Source organism: Mustelus asterias, unplaced genomic scaffold (genome assembly GCF_964213995.1).
Source record: "Mustelus asterias unplaced genomic scaffold, sMusAst1.hap1.1 HAP1_SCAFFOLD_228, whole genome shotgun sequence".
In the NCBI taxonomy this organism is placed as follows: domain Eukaryota; kingdom Metazoa; phylum Chordata; class Chondrichthyes; order Carcharhiniformes; family Triakidae; genus Mustelus; species Mustelus asterias.
The window spans coordinates 398,947-405,592 of record NW_027590207.1 but is presented as its reverse complement, the minus strand read 5'-3'; positions in this window follow the sequence as shown (position 1 = coordinate 405,592).

The window sequence follows — 6,646 nt, the reverse complement described above, 5'->3', positions numbered from 1 at the left end:
GCACGTGTTGCAATTATTTTTCGACATACACACGCGCACATATATGTAAAGGGAGGATGAAGAATCTCTGCTGTTACTTTGAACCCGTGACCTAATCTAACCTAAACACAAGTGCAGTTTGTGTCAGTTAAATCCAGGTATAAGCAGTTCCCACAGAAGCTGCAAGAACAGTCACAACAGTGTGCCAAAGGAAAAATACATATCAAGTTACAAAACGCAAAGCCGTAAAATCCAAGGAATTTGTGCTGTCAAAGGAAAACTGTCCAGGAACCAGGGAAAAAAAGCTCAGTTGAGAGCTGTTCAGAACAAGGAACAGGGAAAGGATTCAGGTCAATGTGTTAAGCAGTCGGAAGCAGAAAATAAGCTTGTGGAAAGCAAAGATGCTAATTTATCAAAAGATAGATACATCATAATAGAGCATGTAGATCAGTGGTGTTCAGTGAATGACCGTTATCCTGGGAGATTGCATGGAAGTTTGTTCGCAAGCGGCGATCCAGGGCAAAGCCATTCCAAAATGAAAGGATGAAACCCTGGAAGTAGATCACTGGTTCAGGCAAACGGGAGAAAGCATCATTTACAGTGGCATTTTCCTAGATGTGTTTGTTGAGACCAGAGATGGGAAACTTGTGTGCAAGAGAGACTTCAAGGAACATTTGTCTTCTGGTAGCATTATGGTGAGTTCTGAGGTGAAGGGATGGGTAATCCGTGGAAGTTATTTTGGTGGCTGGCAGCTGCTAATTGATTTCAGTGTGGTATTTCTGAGCGGAGTTTGCCGATTTGTGTGCATGAACTGTATGCCTACTGCCAAACAAATAGGGTATTACATAAATGATGTAGCTTGCGTAATGAGATGATAAGACGATAAGAAATAGGAAGAGGAATAGACAGTTCGGCCCCTCGAAACTACTAAGCAATTCAATATGTCATGGATCATCCAACATTCCTCACGTCCTATTTTCTGATCTTTCACGATACTAAGAGAAACCCTGAATGGTCATAAATCTAGCTAAATCAGCATTAAATGTACAAAATAAAAAAAATGTGGATGTGTCTTTATTTTAGTTGGTATGAATAAGTATTGCATTATTTTGTGTGTTAACTTCTTAGAACATAGAACATAGAACAGTACAGCACAGAACAGGCCCTTCGGCCCACGATGTTGTGCCGAGCTTTATCTGAAACCAAGATCAAGCTATCCCACTCCCTATCATCCTGGTGTGCTACATGTGCCTATCCAATAACCGCTTAAATGTTTCTAAAGTGTCTGACTCCACTATCACTGCATGCAGTCCATTCCACACCCCAACCACTCTCTGCGTAAAGAACCTACCTCTGATATCCGTCCTGTATCTCCCACCACGAACCCTATAGTTATGCCCCCTTGTAATAGCTCCATCCACCCGAGGAAATAGTCTTTGAACGTTCACTCTATCTATCCCAGATATTTTCTGTTGTTGAATGTCCATCACCAGTTGTCTGGGTTGTCTGAGTAACGGCCTACAACATTTGTAAATAAAAACGATAGGTTCCATTCCGAGATCTGGCTTTTCCAGTGGTAACAGTCGCTGTCATCTAGTACCAACATTTTCCAGCAAGGATCGGTCTTGCCAAATGTCTCTGCAACACACCTAGCAGGTGGAATTCAGACATTCTGTCAATCCCCCATTGAATTCTCGAGGCAGAAAATATACCTTTGTCAATCGGACAATAATGAACACATAGTGCACTCGATCCCTGCCTGAAAATAATCCCAAGTGGCTCACTTGGGATTATTTATGGTGGAAAACGGGAAAGCCATTAAACAAAGGCTTTAATAATCAAACTGTATCACGCAGATGGCTGTAGTTGGGCACGTGAGGAGAAAGGCACTCGCCATCAAACTGTTTTTGCATGCCCTTGCAGAAAATACAGACACATGGGATTGAGGGTGATTTAGTGGTTTGGATCAGGAATTGGCGAGCTGTGAGAAAACAGAGGTTGGTGGTTGATGGGAAATATTTATCCTAGAATTCAGGTACTAGTGGTGTACCGCACGGATCTGTTTTGGGGCCACTGCTGGTTGTCATTTTCATTTATGACCTGGATGAGGGCGTGGAAGGATGGATTAGTAAATTTTCGGATGACACTAAAGTCGGTGGAGTTGTAGACAGTGCGGAGGGAAGTGGCAGGTTACAGAGGGACATAGATAAGCTGCAGAGCTGGGCTGAGAGGTGGCAAATGGAGTTTAATGCGGAAAAGTGTGAGATGATTCACTTTGGAAGGAGCAACAGGAATACAGAGTACTGGGCTAATGGTAAGATCCTTGGTAGTGTGGATGAACAGAGGGATCTGGTTGTCCATGTGCATCGATCCCTGAAAGTTGGCACCCAGGTTGATAGGGTTGTTACGAAGGCGTACGGTGTGTTAGCTTTTATTGGGAGAGGGATTGAGTTTCGGAGTCAGGAGGTCATGCTGCAACTGTACAAAAATCTGGTGCGGCCGCATTTGGAGTATTGTGTACAGTTCTGGTCGCCGTATTATAGGAAAGATGTGGACGTGTTGGAAAGGGTGCAGAGGAGATTCACCAGGATGTTGCCTGGTATGGGGGGAATCGTATGAGGAAAGGCTGAGGGGCTTGCGGTTATTTTCGTAAGAGAGGAGAAGGTTAAGAGGTGACTTAATAGAGGCATACAAGATGATCAGAGGATTAGATAGGGTGGATAGTGAGAGCCTTTTTCCTCGGATGGTGTTGGCTAGCACGAGGGGACATAGCGTTAAATTGAGGGATGAGAGATATTGGACAGATGTTAGAGGTAGGTTATTTATTCAGAGAGTAGTAAGGGCGTGGAATGCCCTGCCTACAGCAGTAGTGGACTAGTCAACATTAACATCATTCAATGGTTATTAGATGAACATATGGATGACATTGGAATAGTGTAGATTAGAGGGGCTTTAGAATGGTTCCACTGGTCGGCGCAACATCGAGGGCCGAATGGCCTGTACTGCGCTGTAATGTTCTATCTTCTCTGTTCTATGTTCTAATCCACTTCTGCAGATTGGGATCAAGATGGCTCATATGTGGATCAGAGTGTTTCAAATCTCATTCTGGAAGGGGCCTTTGCAAAAAGGTGTTGGAAAGAGATTTTGTGGTTTATCCCGAGTCTCTCACGGATGCAATTCTCTGAGCTCTAATGGATGTTCCCCAGATAACTTGCTCAGAGAGACCGAGATAGAGAGAAAGAGAGAATGTGAGATAGAAACAGAGGGAGAGGGAAAGGCTGAGAAAAGAAAACACAATGCCAAAGATGAAGCCCATTACAGTCGCCATCGCAATTGCATGCACTGTGTGAAAATTTGGACTCCTGCTGCTACCCATATCAGAATCGTGCCATCCGAATCTAAGAATTCGGGTACAGTGTTGTTTGAAGGTTTTGTGCAAGTCTATCTGAAGCCTCCCTCAATGAAATTCACGAGTTGACCATCTGCCATACTGCATTCCCTGGGAAACCTTGGGTAGGAGAACTCGCAAGTCGAGGAAACGAACAATACATGCACTCAGGGAACGCACATGGGAGAACCGAGCAATACTGTTTGTATAACTGCTTGTGTTGTTAGATATTGACGTGAACAACATGTTTATCTTTTCTGATTCTTTTTTGTGAGGGATCGTTGATGAAGGGGAATGTGTTTTGAGGATTCTCGGGTCGTCGCAAAAAGGAGATTGAGGGATATATCTTCGGAGTGGGATGTACTCCTATGCAAACTGCAGTCTTTGCAAACACCCGCCGACAGTTTGCGCAGATTGATAGCATAGATAAATATACCCTCCTTACTTCTTCCTCTTCCTCCTGACAATATATGATCCAGATTCCAGAATAACAATGTTTTCCTTCTGATACGGATGATGTGATGGAGAATGCAGTCAAACACCATGCACTTGATGATCTTCCGAAACGTGTACTTTAGGTTTCAGTCTGAGCAGTTACAGAAATCAGAAGCGTTGCTTTCTTGAACTGATTGTTTGATGCACCATCATCCTCATGTCTTCTTTGTCCCTTGTGTGCCCGTGATATTTTTAGATAGTTGAGTAGCACTGGTGATTTGTGACTGTGCATATATTGAACCATGCATGTTTGAGGCAGCGTTGGTGTTGTTCACCCGAGATGCCTGAAGATGGAGGGAGTGGTTGTCTGTTTCAGATGGAGCATATTGTGAGTATGCATGGTAAGATACCAACGGTATTTCAATAGCGTGAGTCTTCTTTCAGACCCTCCCATCATTGGAAATCCCGCGATTATGGGAATATCATGGGGACCTCGTATGCTGTATTCAGCTCGCTCGTCCTAGGTAGTCCCCCTCACCTTGCCGATGCTCAATCGAGGTCATATCTGGAGATGATGGATAGCTAATCCACTGCATTCTGGAAAATACTGAATCTAAGGAGTTTACTGAAGCTGTGCCATGATTAGTGACTGGCCGAGCGTCCTCAACCAGGTGTGAGACGAAAGATCCTACTGAAGGATTTTTCTTTTGTGATCACCAATGTATGGAATTTCTGAAGTCTGACGCAATGGTCCTGACTTCAATTAAATATTCGTAAATGTTGTTGCCAAACTCGGGGTGAATAAGGACGCAATCATTCTTCCTTGTTCCTGACAGGTGGTCTCTCAGCAAGCTATGCTTAATTTCTGTCACATTGCGATCCATTACACCAACAGTTCCCAGAACTCGTCCAGATTTTGTTCCCCAAGTGCTCTCGGTTAAATTAATGCAACATCTGACAACTCAAACTTCAGGGAAAATATAACAATCCAAAGTAGTATTTCAACCACATGAGAAGTCACAGTCTCCTGATCTACTACAGTTCGCCTATCGCCGCAGCAGGTCCACAGCAGACACCATCTCTCTGGCCCTGCAGTCAAACTCGGAACACGTGGATGACAGAGACACTCATGTCAGATTCCTATTCACTGACAACAGCTCAGCGTTCAAAACCATGAATCCGACAAACTTATCTCCAAACTCCGTGGCCTTGGTTTGGCTCCTCCCGCTGTGACAGGATCCTCGGCTTCCTATCCCACAGATCAGTAATGGTAGGCAACAAGACGTCCCCCATGATCATAGTTAACATCGGTGACCTGCAAGTCTGCGTCCTCAGCATTTTGATCTACTCGTTATGCACCTATGACTGGCTGGCTAAATTCTCCTGCGACTCAATTTTCACTTGTGCAGGTCACAACACCGTAATTGGTCGGATCTCAAACAATCACGAGACACTGTGCAGGAAAGAGATAGAGAATCTGGTGAACTGGTGTGGTGACAATAATCTCTCCCTCAATGTCAGCAGAACGAATGTTTCGACTTCAGGAAACGTAGTGGATTACATAGCACTGTCCACGTCTACGGGGATAAAGTGGACATGTTCAAGACCTTCAGGCCTCGAGGTGCTCAGGTCAGCTTATCCTGGTTCCTCCACAACAATGTCGCTATTTACTCAGGAGCATAACGAAATCTGGCTACAACTCTCGCCGGCTTTTACAGATACATCATAGAAAGCATTATTTTTGGTTTTATCACAACGTGGTATGGTTCCTGCTCTGTCCGGGTCCGCAAAATAAAACTACAAAGGGTCGTGAATGGATCCCAGACTTTCATGCAAACCAGCGTCTCATCCATTGACTCTGTTTACTCTTCCCACTGCTTCGGAAAGTCAGCCAGCATAATCAAGGACGGCCACCATACCTCGGACGTGGAAAGAAGTTTCAAATTCTGACGTCAAGTACGGACCGAATCAAGACCAGCTTCTTCCCTTCTGCCATCCGGCGTTTGAATGGACATACCTCATATTAAGCTGAACTTTCTCTACAGCGTAGCTATGACTGTAACAGAACATTCGGTATCCCCTACTTTATATAGGACCATAAGACATCAGAGCAGAACTAGGCCACTCGGCCCATCGAGTCTGCGCCACCATTCAGTCATGGCTGATATTTTTCACATCCCCATTATCCTGCCTTTTCCACATAACCCCTGATCCCCTTGTTAATCAGGAACCTATCTCGATCTGTCTTAAAGACACTCAATGACCTGACATCCACGCTCTTCAGCGGCAAGGAATTGCACAAATTCACCATTCTCTGGCTGAATAAATTCCTCCCCATCTCTGTTTTAAAGGATCGTCCGTTTCGCCTGAGATAATTCCCACTGATTATAGTTTTTCCTATTTGTGGGAACATCCTCTCCACATCCACTCTATGCAGCCCTCGCCACCCTCTGTGTAAAATATGTCCTTCTGATATCCGTGTTAAACCTCCCCCCCCGCCCGCCCTCACCTTGAACCTATGACCCCTCGTGAATGTCACCACCGATCTGGGAAAAAGTTTCCCACCGTTCACACTATCTATGCCTTTCATAATTTTATACACCTCTTTTAGGACACCCCTCATCCTCCGTCTTTGCAGTGAGAACAACTCCAGTTTATCCCTGCTCCTTATCCACTCTGTCCATGTCCCTCAAAATCTTGAACACCTCGATCAGGTCACCCGTCAGTCTTCCCTGCTCCAAAGAAAACTGCCCAAGCCCATCCAACCTCTCTTCATAAAACCTTGAGATAGAGGAATAGATTTCGGCCATTCGGCCCATCGAGTCTGCTCCGCCATTCCATTAT